The following is a 16278-nucleotide window of genomic DNA, read 5'->3' on the forward strand; positions in this document are numbered from 1 at the left end:
GGATGGTGGGCGGAGACGCAAACAACACCTGGAAAAATCCCTCAGCTAAAATTTCTCTTTCTAAAGCGCTGCACCCCGTTTTCTCCCCTTTGTCTGCAAGTGGGACTAGATTTGTCAGTGAATGCCAGTAACTCTGTAAATTGATGTTTGCAAACACTTAAAATGGATTCAGGATATGAATTATCTAATGCAACAAATTTCAAGATGCAAAATTCCAGTTTGACTTCTTAACTGGTTTAGAGACTATGGAATCAGATTTAGGCTGACTATGACTATGTAATCAGATTTACACAAGAACAGTAGTAACAAAAATCAAAGTTGTTCCATAGACAGTAATAGACAACAGTAATTAAAACGATACCCTTTATAGAGCCCCAAGCAGAATTTGGGTTGGCTGCCCCTCCACCACCCCGCTTATCCTCACGAGGATCACGGACGTGCTGGAGCCTATCTCAGCTGTCTTCGGGCAGTAGGCGAGATACACCCTGAACTGGTTGCCAGCCAATCGCAGGGCACACATACCATAGAGATGAACAACCATTAGTGCTCACAATCATACCTAGGGACAATTTGGAGTGTTCCAATGTATTTGGAAGGTGGGAGGAAACCGGAGTACCTGGAGAAAACCCACGAAGGCACAGGGACAACATGCAAACTCCACACAGCAAGGCAGGGGCCTGAAATCGAACCCTGCACCTCTGCACTGAGGCGGACGTGCTAACCAGTCGTCCACCTTTTTTCTATTTTCTCAGCCCCCTATGTAATAGTCAAGTCCTCGAGTCCCAGCCGTGCCTGACTACTACGTAGTAGTTCTGCTTGACTACTACGTATCGGTCGTTTGCACATATCTCCGGGCAAGGCATATTGAGAGGTTACGCTCGCACTCGCAGCTGTAAACACAAATCATCAACCTGTTTTATTAATGCATTTTCAAAGTATTTTGATGACGTGCCACCTGACCTACAGCCGCAATATCGGCAGAAAGTTACTGTTTGGATGAATGCCGTCCAAGGCAGATTTTTTGGGCGAAGAGTCCGACATTGTGTTGATTGTTTACTACCTGGTGTTGACGTTATGCTCTGTTACACACGGCAGAAGAAATATTACAAATGACTGGAGTATTACAACTATTTTGTAAGTGGATGGATAAGTGTAAACTTCAAAAATCTTATCCAAAGAAGCTGTTAAATTTGTTGCATGGGGAAGTAAATCGTTGTGCTTTGTTAATCTCTGATGAATAAAATTATCATTAGCACTTTATCTGCGCATTGTTGAACATGGCGATGGAGCTTCACGTTTAACTTTTTCAGGTGTTGTCAACTTGACTGATGCATTCGGCCCGTTGTGGAGGTAACCCACCTCTCGGTCCTGTGACTTTAACGGCGACACTGAAAGACAGACGAATGAACGGGACATCATACAGCTGATTTATTCTATCCCACTTCAGAAGCAGACAATTTGCTATTATTCGCTTTGCTTCAATGAATAGCAGGTTTCAGGATTTGCCTCAAAATCCATCTACAAATTGTACCAGTGAGCTAGTTTCCTCATTAATCCAAAACATAAGTGGCTTGATGTTTCGTATTATTTATGGATATATTTTTTAAAATGTGGGCGCAATAAAATAAGATCTTAACACTACAATTTCAAAAGACAAACAAACTTACCGTTCACAAAGTGATCACTGCACACACAAACTATGAAATGGCCCTTTTGGTCTGCACGGGAGATGTTCATCAGCCACTTTACTTGTCGTTTTTTAGACATTTCTTCTGTCTCACGACCCTGGCGCAAAATTATAACAAAACACAGTAAACATATACATGTAGTACTGTATATGTTGCTCTATGTGACTCGCCGTTGTTTTGCTGACTTTCGCTGCTTCTTGCGGACCTTTTGCGGACTTTAAAAAATAAAAAATAAATTATGAATATGTTTGAAAAAATCCGCGATGCACTGAAGCTGCGATAAACAAACCGCGAAATAGCGAGGGATCACTGTAATATCCAATGACAAAAGAAGAGTGCACCATTTTAAGAGTAACCAATTAAATGCAAACAACCGAATACGATCCACCCATGATGGTGAATAAAAAAGAAATACAAAGTGGAAGTGACTTCACGTCCAAACGACCTTTACAAGTATGCGCTTGAGGATGTAGGATTTGATATTCATGGCACTGTTTTCATTTGTTTTAATGTGGCAAAAAATAAGACCCTTTTGGGGGGAGAAATGGTTGGATGGATTAAGTGCTGATCACAGTTAGCTGGAGGAATTTGGCAAAGGTCAACATGCTGAGTGACAATCACAGCTCTGCCATTCATGAATCAATATAGAATATGTTTAGATGGCAATGATAACGAGGGCATTTTCAATCATGTATATTTTAAAACCTGTTATTAATCGATTTTACTTATTAAATTGGGATAGGTGTGCAAACAAATGGGCAAAACAGCACAATTTTTCAACAGGTTTTTCTTCAGGCAAAAGTCAACATTTAGAACAGTGAATGTGAACTGGTAGGTCAGGACCACATACTGTAGTGGAATGCGGATTCATTTTGAGTGTGTTGCAAAGAGTAAAAAATTAATGGGGTATGTTGGTTTACGAATGTCATGATCATGGCGGTGGAGGACCCCAAAAAGCCGGTAGAAGGAAGGAGCAGGCTCGACTTGACAAAACGTATTAATAAAACACTGAGAAGAAAAAAATCCAAAACAAGGTTCTGAAAACAACAAGAACCCAAAGTAACAAACAAAAAACCATGACAGAAGCAAAAACAAGGACACAAACAACACAAACATCAATGAACACAGACTCTAACAGAAACAATGACCTGACCCTGAGTGGTGGGGCAGGGAATCTTTTTAACAGAAAACCTATGACATGACAAAATGACCAACAGGTGTGCTGCTGTAGGAAGACCTCTACAGTGCCACCTGTTGGTCACAAACAGATCTGCCGTGATAATGACATTGTTGACCATAATGAAATACAAAGTTTGTAGCTTGCACAGCAGCACATGAATGTTGTCATGCTGCCATACTTACTGTTTTTCAATGGATTGTTTTGAATGTATGGCTTTGAAGTGTATTTCATAAAAATATTATATTCCTTTGATTGTGGCTTTTCTGCTGTGTTAAACATAGATTGGTGATAGACTATAGCATGTTCTGATTTACCTACAAATTTGTATTGTGTTGGCCATAGACGGGTTATTCCAGAATTGGAGGACATTTTATGTCCCAACCATCAAATTTTAAGTAATCCATCCATCCATTCTCGACCACTTATTTGGGGTTGTGTCACGGGGGCAATAGGTTTAGCAGGGAAGTCCAGACTTGCCTCTCACCAGCCACTTCTTCCAGCTCTTCCCGAAGGATCCCAAGGCGTTCGCAGGCCAGTCAGGAGACATAGTCTGTCCAGCGTGTCCTGGGTCATCCCCGGGGCATCCTACCGGTGATCTACCTCTGCACTGTGAGGTCAACACACTAACCACTGGACCACCGGGCCACCCTCAAAGACAACAGCTTTGTTAAAATGTTCCATGTTGGAGAAATTGCAGGGCAGGACTGCAAATGCACACCACCTGCTTATCTAAAAGTCAATTCACAATACTCTGTGTCATACTTGGGTTGAGGATTTCAGTTATGGGAATGACATGTCACGGTTGCAGAAGCTTTAATCGCTTTATCCTGAACTAGACGCACACAAAAGAGTTGTGTTCCTCCATTTCTTCAACAACAACAAAAGTCACATACTTGAGCATGTGCATCGAGAGTATTTTCAAAGATGAATCTCTCTCTTTTATATTTTTTGTCAGTCCACAATATTGTGTTGTTTTAGAAGGAAAATTATCGTAAACAACTGACTGTCTCGCCCATTCCCTTCTTTTAATCACACACACACACACACATACTTTCCTCCTTTGCTAAAGGTCGGGGGCTCTCATTACTGCTACGGCTCTGAACTGGGAAGGATTAATGTCACTGTGGTTTTTCGTAATCTGTGCAAAGGTTGCTGTGTGTGTGTGTGTGTGTGTGTATGTGAGTCAGAAAGATGGAGACAAAAAATGATTAACTTCAAAAATGAATGTTAAAATACTTTACAAGAATGAAGGGCATGTACAGTTTAGTAGGGGAACTGAATGTACTTGAAGTACCTTTGCAATTTAATGTGTTGGAAGGACTGCGAAAATTCACGGACATGCTTAATTATAACCGCTTAATTATCCCTGCATAATTGATCCATTTCCTGTGATAGTTTTAATCGTTCCACAAGATGCATTAAGTTAGTGTGTGTGTGCATTCACAAAAAGCCTGGAGGTATTGGTGTCTGATATCTCATGAATTGAAAGGGCAAATTGTAAGGTCTTAAGAATTTAGACACCACATACCACAGTCATTTTGACAGACATGCTGCTCTTTAATACAGAAAGATTAGGATTATCTTTTTTTCCCGCCAGTGCTTATTTACTTGCAACAGTATCTCCATTGCAGTTGAAGAATATGTGTCATATTACACAGGACCATTGGTTATATTGTTTGCAAAGTGGTCAAATACAGAAAAGAGTCACACATGACACAAAATATCATATCAATTTCGTGTCTCATAAACAGGACAGCAGAGGAAGAAAACTATGAATATTTCTATCCAGTATATTTAAAGGAACCATGCACATAATTATTGGGAAACACAGCCAATGCGCCTCAGGCTCCAGAGGCTCAAATATGATTTCAATGTATTATTCTACAGTATAACTGAAATACCTACTGAATGACCAAGAATATTGATGCCATGTTATTAATTCTGTCCTATTTGTAATGGCCACATGCATTCAGACACAGACTATGTAGGCCAAACAGAGGGTGTGATTATATTGGGGATGATTATATGCTGTAAATACCTTTTGCAGTTAGGAATGCGCAAACATACTGGGAACTTCTTGTTGTTTGGACGTCTTGAAGAAACTACAAAGCCAGATGGAGAGCACTATCGGTTGCAAACAGCAGTGGTGCCATTGTTTATATCAACTCGGTTGGTATTATGTCCAAATTAAAATTGCCATCAAAACAAGAACATAGAAGATTCAGAAATATTTTCCATTTCATACTTCCATCCATCCATTTTCTGATCTGCTTTATCCTCACAAGGGCTGCGGGGCATGGTGGAGCCTCTCCCAGCTGTCTTCGGGCAAAAGGCGGGGGACACCCTGAACTGGTTGCCAGCCAATCGCAGGGCACACGGACAAACAACCATTCGCGCTCACACTCACACCTAGGGACAATTTTGAGTGTTCAATCAGCCTACCATGCATGTTTTTGGAATGTGGGAGGAAACCGAAGTACCCGGAGAAAACCCACGCAGTCACGGGGAGAACATGCAAACTTCACACAGGAAGGCCGGAATCGAACCCTGCACTTCTGCATTGTGAGGTCAATGCACCGGGTTGCCCCATTTCCATTTCATTAAAATAATATTCAAAAACAACAATTGATTGATTGCTAGCTGCTTTATTGACTGCCCTCTCCGAGTGTCCAGTGTGATTTAGAGCATTTTGGTAAACTGGCCTTACACACACACACATGTTTATTATCATTGTTACTGACTTGTAACCCCCCCCAATCAAAAAAAAAAAGATTCAGGTGTATCAGATAACAACAGCCCGAGGGGTCTGTTATTCAAGAAACTTCATTTTCACGAAACACTCTTGTGAACAACTCATTTCTTGCATTACATTACAAATAGGCCTCCCAAACACTAAACTGCGTGTGTGTGTGTGTGTGTGTGCTAGCATGCGAACACATCAATCAAAGCTGCCAGCCTTGATAAGAGTGCTACGAATGAACTTCGCCTGGTCAAAAGACAGGAGCTGAAGCACGACAGGTCATGCATTGGCAAACTGATTTTTGGCAGGTAGCGTTTGCTGTGGGAACAATGACCTCCAAATATGCACTTTATCGACAGGATTTTTGTGAATGCCGATTAAATAGTGATATAATTTGAATATGTTTACGTACTGTGCGTCATTTTGATCATCACTTCATTTTGTTCAAAATGTTTTTGTTTCTTACTCAGTGATTCCCAATAGTAGGACCACAAGTGGTATGCAGCCTCCCTCTAGTGGTACACAAGAATCACTGAATCAAATGGTCAAAATGTCTTGGTAACAGTAGTTTAAAAGTTTTTCATCAAGTGCAGTCAGTGTGCAAAGTGCAATTCAATTGTATTTGTCCTTTTAGCACAAGACATTTAAATGTAATCTTGAACTGTTTTGTTAGTTTGTTTTGCGAGCATATTTATAGCTACCATTTTATTTTACCCACTGTGCTATGCATTTTAATTTAATAATTGTATTTCTCATACATTTTTTAATCTATTTTATCAAATCATCACTTCTAGTGCAGGTTTTCTATATTTTACCCAATTGTTATTTCTAGTATATTTCTAGAAATTACTGTAATTGACTGAATCATGATTTCATTTGCATTTTTTAAAATTTTCCTGTATTTTATCACGGTGCTAATGTTTATTGTTGACTGAAAAGTGTTGGTTGATCACTTTGACCAACTACAAATTTTAATTTACTTGCAGAATTACGTATTTTTTGAGGTGGTACTCAGTGTCTAAAGTTCGAGAGCTACTGTCCTAATTTCACAAGTAGAAGCTTATAATGCAATTTAATGCCACATATGAAGAGAGTACATGAAATTCAGTTGGAGTACAGTTGAAGTCAGCATCTTTGTGTGGCCTTCGACAACCATTCCATTTTCTGATGTAGCCCCTTTGGAAAATTTATTGCTCACCAATCATGGTGGGAAAAATGGTTCAAAAACAAATATCAAGGACAATAAATAAATGAACAAATAAATTATTTTAATGCCAATGTTTACTTTTTTGTGGTTTTCTGTTCTGACTGAGTACTCTACCCATTCCTTAAAACTTGTGCTTCCTGGGTTTTTTTGGAAGCCATGATTTTTATGACATTACTGTCATCTAATGGGCAGGTAAACTGAATACAAATATATGGACCAGTAATAATAATAATCCAAGTCATGATGTTTCTGACACGTGTGTTGAAAAAAACTAATTCCAAAGGCAAACAGACCTGGGTTACACATTGAATATTTCACCATGTCCTCAGTTTGAAACAGAATTATGCTTATACAGGTGCGACGTAAGCCAACATTTGTATACAAGTCAGAACTAACCTACGCTGATATAATAGTAAAGACACAATTACAGTAAACATTTGTAGGAAAAATCTGATTGTCACGGAGTCCAGCAAGCCAGTTAATTGCATTCTGTTGGTAACCTCAAAATGAGACAAATGTGTGTATTTATTTATCTTTTAAACTTCCTGTATGCAACCCACCTATTACGGGTGACCCACTTTCATGCAACATGTAACCTGATAACCTGATAAACTGTCCACTGCAATAACTGCTGTCGCTGAAACGGTTGTCTGGCAGCCTCAGTGGTAAAATTATTGCGTTGGTTAAAAATTGTATTTTCATGGTGGCAAATATAAAAATAATTATTCTGTGAAACCACAGTAAAGATGATACTTTTTCCTGTAGAAAATTTAGCTCTTTTGGGTTCTCCGACCCTTTTTGCTATTATGAACAGTAAGGCTGTGCTTACTCTGAAATTTGAAGAGACTCACTTCCCAAGCGCATGCTGTAAATCTCCTTCAGCATGTTAACATTTTGTTTCATTGTCCAAGAGATTAATACTTTGAGTTACCTTTTACATTAACAGATTCTACATTGTTACTTTGCCTACTATTTTTTGGGTCATTTTGATTCACTCCCCCACCCCCCCAAAAATGTGATCAATTTCTCAGTCTAGCTCTGCACATGTTTTGGGACAAAATATGCAACTTTAAACATATCACAACACAGCCCATCTACAGAACTGCTACGCACGATCTATACTGCCGAAATTCTATTACAGGGGTGGGGTAACTCAGGCTCCTCGAGAATCATATCCTGCCTGTTTTCGATCCCTCTCTACTCCAACACACCCGATTCAAATCACCTTGCTCATCAGCAAGCTCTGGAGAGGCCTGAAATGATCATGAGCACTTGAATCAGGTGTGTTTGGAGTTGGGAGGAATCTAAAACAGGCAGGATATGACTCTCGAGGAACCGGAGTTCCCTACCCCTGTTCTATTATATTAACAAAAAGACAGTAAAATGCAATACACTGCTTGTCATTTGCATCTTGATGGGCTATTCATTTTTTTTCATTTTCTTGTTGATGGCTTGTGTGTGTATGTGTGAGAGAGGTAGAGAAAGAGGGAAATTAGTTGGTAAATTGCTTCTTCGGTTGAGCACATACAAAGCCCATTTAGTTTTATTCTAATCCAGAACTCATTACCGTATGTTAATATAATCCAGCCTTGAACCAATTAGTTTCTCCCTTCCTCCCTTTAGTGTGTTTGCATTTTCTGACACAAAATGATTGAACAGTTCCTTTCAAAAAGGTCTTCTGTGTCTCAGTTTGTAATAATAATAATCATCATCATAATAATGAATATTATGATGATGATAATAATAATAATGAATATTATGATAAACAATACTCCCACAACCAGAAGACAGATTGCGGGTGCTTAAATACACAGTTCCATAATTGACAGATTGGTAGCAGGTGTGCAGCCAGCAAGTTCACTCAGTCTGCCACCTGCTGGCTAGGCCCAGAACAGGAACATGACATAAGTTGTACTGGTGAAGCAAGGTGACCTATTCATTCATTTTCCGAAGCGCTTAATCCTCACTAGGGTCGCGGGGGATGCTGGAGCCTATCCCAACCGTCTTCGGGCAGTAGGCGAGGGACACTCTGAACCGGTTGCCAGCCAATCGCAGGGCACACAGAGACGAACAACCATGCGCACTCACACTCACGCCTAGGGACAATTTAGCGTGTTCAATCAGCCTGCCAAGCATGTTTTTGGAACGTGGGAGGAAACCGGAGTACCCGGAGAAAACCCACACAGGCCCAGGGAGAACATGCAAACTCCACACAGGGAGGCCGGAGCTGGAATTGAACCCGGTACCTCTGCACTGTGAAGTCGACGTGCTAACCACTGGACTACCGGGCCGCCTGCAAGGTGACCTATACAAGTATTTGCATCTTGCATCAAGTGAAACTTTTTCAACTTGTCGATAAATAAATGTGTTTGCAAAATATATATTCGCAAATTTCACAGTTTTGATCAAACCTGTGTGATGGTTCATTGGCTGGCAGAAGTTGACATTTCTGTTTTTGGTACACATAGCTAACTTGCTGTGTGTCATATGAACAGTTCAGTGCGCATCACCACATTTCTGAATTCTGCTGTTGTCATTCTGCCAGGATTATGTAAACATTTTTAAACATGATTATTTAGATTTGATTTTTTACAGAATTGTTTTACTGCATTGTGATGCATCTAAAAATAATGTTTTTTCTCATATCGATAAAAGAATAATGCCGCTTGCAAAGTAATGAATTACGAAAATACCTGTCACCAAAGATACCTGAATATCCCAAATGTAAAAACCAAAACAGGACAGCCTCGAGGCAGAACAAAGCGACACGCATATACACACAATCAGGAGTGAACAAACACCAACAAAAAGCAAATGCACTGACTAATTACAATCCAAGAGACAGCTGGGGAAGGCACAAGGGAGGGAAAGGAGCTAAGTGGCTGACACGGGGAGGGCAGGTGAAAACTTGTCCTGAAATGAGATGTTCACTGACAATTAGGGTTTGGCATCATCCAAATTTTAATTTGAACAAATCCGATTCAGATTCCAGTTCCTCAGTTCAATACCAAGGGGAAGAGGTAGAAATGTTTTGGGCTAACTTATCTGATGAGCCAAATGGAACAGTCACGGCGCGGGTTGTTGTAGCTACGTGCAGCCGTCACTATGCAAAATTCTGCACCTCAAACATTAACGTTCTATTCATGTCCAATTCTTTTTAACTTTGCTAATTAGATGTTATGAGTAATAACCGGCCGGACAACTATAATAGTTGCATCGATGTTGTCATTTGATGGAGAAGACTGCCCAAGATTATGTCACATAATTGAAGCGTGTCAGAAATGCACTTTATGCCTGTCAGAATTATTACTATCACCACAAATGTCAACACTATTATTTCAAGTGGGATTAAATTTAAGTCTAATCATGACATCGTGCAGTTGCGCTGGCGCAAATTGGCTGTCATGACAACAGAAATCTACAATCTTTGTTTGAGTCTAATATTTTATGTACCGTATTGGCCCGAATATAAGACGGCCCTGATTATAAGACGACCCCCTCTTTTTCAAGACTCAAGTTTGAAAAAAGAGTTTTTGAACACCAAATTAATTTTTATACAGAAAATAATTACAGTACATCAGTTTACAAGGCACACACTGTATGTTATATTTTATTTATTGAGGAAGTTGAGTCAAAGAAATGATTTTAAATATTGATTGTAAATGCGAATGAATATCTTTGTTTTAGAATTCATGGTGTCCCATAATTAGTGACTCCACTGCTAAGACTGTCTGATTGTCCTAAAATAGCAATGATTGTAATTTAGCGATGGCGGAAGTGCGGTTAAAATAACGATGACTGACTGAAATAAAGAGGGGTGGCGATGAATGACGGACTGGCAAAATTTACTGAGGTGCTCACCTCTTCAAAAAACAAAACAAAACCATGGTTTATATTAGGGTTGTCAAACCCACAGCCATCCATTTTATTTATTTTTTTGTGAAAAAACAGTAAAGCACGCCCTTAGCTGAGGCTCGGCGTTCGTCAAACACGTGAAATTGAATGGCGCACCCCATATCATGCAACCACCTTTGCACAATTAAATCATATAGCAAATGTTGGACTGAGGCCATTATTAATAGAACCAAGATAAACCACACTTTCACCCTTTAGTGAGGCTGTGATGTGTGTGTGTGTGTGTGTGTGTGTGTTCATGTGCACTTTCTCTTCATTGGTCTCAGTAAGTTCTTTGGCTTTGTGATGGACGAGGCACCGAAATGCGAAACCGGAATGTTGTATGTGACGTCGTAAGCACATTTTTGAAGCCGTTTGGCACAGATTCGCCCCAATCTATGAAAACTGTATTGATTTTATATGTAATCCAAATTCAAGAAAACCTCAACTGTATGACCTCAGATCCGACTGTATCCTCATGAAGCAAAAGATGGTGACAAATAGCATCTGTCACCAAGCTATTTCCATGTTTAAACAACATGCCTGCCTATTGGTTGTATCTATGATTGGCTGAAATGGTACAGCCAAATGTAACTCATGCCGAGCGATGCCAGTACAATACAATACATGCTGATTTATATAGCGCTTTCGCAACAGCTGCAGCTGCAACATAGCGCTTAACAAAACAGTTAACATCAAGTAAAATAATAAACACAACACATAACATAAAACACGGACAGTCGTGCAATCCGAACCACTTTTCCCTCATACGCTTTGTTGTTTAAAGCAGTTTGAGATGAAAGAGGAGAGAATCAAAGTGTCCTATCACCAGTGGATCAGAGACATCATGCTCAAAATGTGTACACGTCGGCTACAAGCTAAGTTTCAAAGTCAACAAGAAATTGTCGCATCCATTGATGAAAAGTGAGATTTGTTCACTTCTCCTGTCCCATGTAAATCCATTCCAATTCGAAGCGGGGACTCTCAGTTCCAAATACGCATCGGCGCTCCGCGCCAACGCTCCTTTCTCCTCATCCTCAACTTCAGCAGCCATCCATCCAGCTGCACCAAAGCAAACTGTCCAACAGCGCTGACATCTCCACTGAACAAAATGGGGCTGTGAAAAATGCTGCCCATTACAGGCGCAAAAAACACAAGCACTCCGGGGCTGTCCAGCACCGGCAGTCAATGGCGCCGACATTCCTCCCAATCAATATCTGTGCTGCCGAGAAGGCGCAACCATCAAGCACAAATTCTTCTCCTTTGACGAATGCCGTGGCCAAAAAACGCTGAAAACGGTCCACATCAGCTCCACACGATGGAACAACAAACACCATGCCCCCTGCACTGAGTCTACACCCACACAGTTATTAGTTAGAAAGGTGTGCTTCGGAACTAAAACATTGCTCTGTTTGATTAAGATAAGATAAGATAAGAAAACCTTTATTAGTCTCGCAATGGAGAAATTCCCAATTCACAGCAGCAAAGTTATGAAAGGAAGAAGTAGAACAACAAAATATAGGAGCTGCTGGAAAGGCAGCCACTCTCGCGGCGCCATTTTTAAGTCAAAATAACAAAAATAACACAACACAACACATAGGGCACAGACAGTCGTGCAATCTTCACCACTTTTCTGCATACACTTTGTTGTCTGAAGCAGTTATAGATGAAAGAGGAGAGGATCAAAGTGTCCTTTCACCAGTGGATCAGAGACGTCATGCTGAAAATGTGCACACGTCTGCTACAAGCTAAGTCTAAAAGCAAACACGAAGCTGGAGCGTCCATTGACGAAAAGAGATGAGTTCACTTCTCCTGTCCCACGTAACCCGCGTCAAACTCCAAGCCGCGACTCCCAGTTCCAAATCCGCATCGGCGCTCCGCGCTAACGCTCATTTCTTCTCATCATCGGCTCCTCAAGCCTTACATCCATCCAGCCGCAGACCGTTCAACAGCACCGATCTCTCCGCTGAACAAAGCGGGGCTGTGAAAAATGCTGCCCATTACAGGCGCCCCGGGACTGTCCAGCAAGGACAGTCAAATGGCGCCGACATTCCTCCCAGGCAAAAACAGTGCTGGTATACCCATGCTGCCGAGAAGGCGCAACCACCGAGCACAGAGTCTCCTCCTTGATGAATGTCGTGGCCAAAAAATGCTGAAAAAAGTCCACATCAGGTCCACACAAAGTGACAAAACAAACACAAAAACAACAAAAAAAAAGCAAGGCTCATGAGAGCACTTGCTGACGGCTGCCTACTCGGGCGCCATCTTGACTTCAAAGATTAATGCAAATCGGTACACCAGGGATGTCAAACTCAGTTCTTGGAGGGCCGCTGTCCTGCATATTTTCCAAGTCTCCCTGTTGCAACACACCTGATTCAAATGATCAGATCATCAGCAAGCTCTGCGCAAGCCTGACATTGAACCTGTTCATTTGAATCAGGTGTGTTGCAACAGGGAGACGTGGAAAACATGCAGTACAGCGGAACCTCCAGGAACTGAGTTTGACACCCCTGCGGTACATAGTAGTGTGTGGTATGCAGCAGCCAGGCCACAAAGCACACCACTTACTTGTTTCATTGGCTACAAAAATGGTTTATCCTAGTTTATTTTTCTTCTTCATTTGCACAAACTTTAACCTGCACTCTGAAAAAATACTCTAAATATCAGTGAAGTGATATTGACCGTCTCTTTCAAAATTGAGTTTCGATGAAAATCGACACTGCTTGAGAATCAAATGAATCTAAACTTTCGATGGACATGTGCACACAAGCCGTTTAGCCCTACATTCGGTTGGTGGAATTTTACATGTTTGACTTGGGATCCTGACTGGTTCTTCATTAGGAACTGGTTCGAGCCAGATGGAGTCTGGCAGCACAACATGCACTGAAGGCAATAGATAACTTGGACATCTACCTCAGCCCTGGTCTTGTGTTCTTGTGTGTGTGCGTGTGTGTGTGCGTGTGTGTGTGTGTGTGTGTGTGTGTGTGTGTGTGTGTGTGTGTGTGTGTGTGTGTGTGTGTGTGTGTGTGTGAAAAGAAGAGAGAGTGTGGAAGAGGATCAACAGCATGCAAAATGCTTCTGCACATCAAAGGTTTTGCTATGATACATGCAGAAGCTCAGTGTCTCTGCCAGGAAAGACCATTGCTGATGTGGGGCTGTGTGTGTGTGTGTGTGTGTGTGTGTGTGCGTGTGTGTGTGTGTGTTTGTGTGTGTTTAAATGCTTGATCTCTCAAGAGACTGAGGCTGACACCTTCAAATCCACCCAAGAGCTATCATCATACAGACACCTATTTATTTGTTGCATGCAACCAAGTGGGAGTTTATGCCCACGTGTGCTTCATATTCATGTATCATTCACATCGGTTTCACATACCGCAAACACTATGCTTTTTAAAAAAATTTCATTGTATTATTTTTCATTTGGAGTTAATTTCATTGTATTATTTTTAATTTTGAGCAGGAGCTCAGTTCGTTCCTACTCATGTCGACCTACAGTATTTTCATGTATCTAAAATGAAATTTCTGTATTATGAATGCTCTCGCTGTTTGACAGATTCCATGTTTCAATTTCCCATTGTTTGCTTCATATAGTTTCATGTTTTGACCATCAACAGTCTCACAGTTATGCCGTGAAGATGTAATTCAATGGTTATCTGTTTTTGTGAAACTTTGACAAACTTTGATTTCATATTGCCTCAAGGTTGCTCCCGACCAAAAAAAAAAAAAAAAAAAGGTTAGGTATATGAAGCTTACCATATATCACATTGTTGCAGGCCGATGCCAGCTGTTGAGACCCATGAGCCAAATGCCGACGCCGCGGGCCACTTTCGACAAAGCACAAAATTACATCCAGTCCGTGGAGTTTTTGCATGCAGTGGCGGCCTGGGAGTTTAGCAACTTCAGTGGTTATTTTATTGACCTCGTCAACCTCTTAATCAACCCTAACGGGGTCAATTACCTAAAGACAACCATTTCTGACTGACATAAACCCGCCCAGCCTGTTTTGTGTGTGTAATCTGCCAATGCACAACTTCAGACTGAATGTGAAATATCTCGCCGCGCCGCATGTCTCGTGCGTGTTCATCGTGGTTGTATGCGGGAGCGAGTGACTTTCCTTTGCTTAAAGTGGACAAGAACAGGGGCACTTCTCCTCTGTCCCAAAAAGTTTATACATTGCCAGTCAGTGTGGTGACCGACGGTGGTTGTGTTGGCAGCTAAATGCTATCTTGGTTGACACTTGAACAGCTGGAAAAAATCCAGAGAGAGAAGAAAGCACTTCTGGGTCCCGCTCCACACCATATGTCTGAGCCGTCACTGAGGGCGGGACATAGAGTGCTGTGCCCACCCACCAAGATGCCGTTTGAGGCACGGATTGCCAAAAGTAAACTTATTATTATGATTATCTATTTTTGTGTTGTGGAAAACTGAAAAATGTTGGGTTGCTTATCACTAAGACATTACAATCTAAAGAAACATGGATGTCATTTTTGTTTGATTGATGCCCAGTCTGCGGCCCGGTAGTCGAGTGGTTGGCACGTCGACTTCAGAGTGCAGAGGTACCGGGTTCGTTTCCAACTCCGGCCTTCTTGTGTGGAGTTTGCATGTTCTCCACGGGCCTGCGTGGGTTTTCTCCGGGTGCTCCGGTTTCCTCCCACATTCCAAAAACATGCATGGCAGGCTGATTGAACACTCTAAATTGTCCCTAGGTGTGAGTGTGGGCGTGCATGGTTGTTCGTCTCTGTGTGCCCTGCGATTGGCTGGCAACCGATTCAGGGTGTCCCCCGCCTACTGCCCGAAGACAGCTGGAATAGGCTCCAACAATGAGGATGAACCGGTTCGGAAGATGAATGAATGAATGAATGATGCCCAGTCTTATCTGCAACAGCCAATCACGGAGTTACTGAAAATAAGGTCCGGTGCGCAGGCATTTACGTCAATATTTGCATGCGAGAGTCCTTCACATTTTTCTACTTCTTGACCGGATCACCTTATTTCAATGTGTACTGTCATGTTCTATAGAGCACATGTTATGGAAAGGAGGCAACCCCCCAACCCCCACCCCATCCCTCGAAAAAAAACGATCAAAACATGCAGTCAAACATAAATGACTCATAAATATTTGTTTGTAATGGAATGCCATTATTACACAGAAATAAAAGCTCTGAGTATGTATTTCTTTATATAGCTGTATGAAACATTTTAACTTTGAGAAATGACAGCGCTTGTGAAAGGGTAGCCACCTCTCCGTGTGTTTCCGCCTGAGTTGTTATCAAGCTGGTACATACTCTTGTCATTTTTTTTTTTGCACTGTTGGATATTAGCATACCGTTTGAGTACATTAGTATGTCCAATACACAATGCACAGGACTGAAATCAAGCACATATGCCATCATTTATCTCCTGTGAGACCAATTACCCATTGATTCAATAACTGGAACTGTCACAGCTGTCAGTGTCTGCCACATTGCTGTGGAAGAGTGATTGTATGGCAGTTGTACACATTAATCTACAGAAACAAATCTGCACACACTGTTTTCTAACCTGCCGCAAGTACCATTTTTATGAAATA

This window comes from Hippocampus guttulatus, chromosome 16 (assembly GCF_054856545.1).
Source record: "Hippocampus guttulatus isolate MCC_2025c chromosome 16, RoL_Hgut_1.0, whole genome shotgun sequence".
NCBI classification, from domain to species: domain Eukaryota; kingdom Metazoa; phylum Chordata; class Actinopteri; order Syngnathiformes; family Syngnathidae; genus Hippocampus; species Hippocampus guttulatus.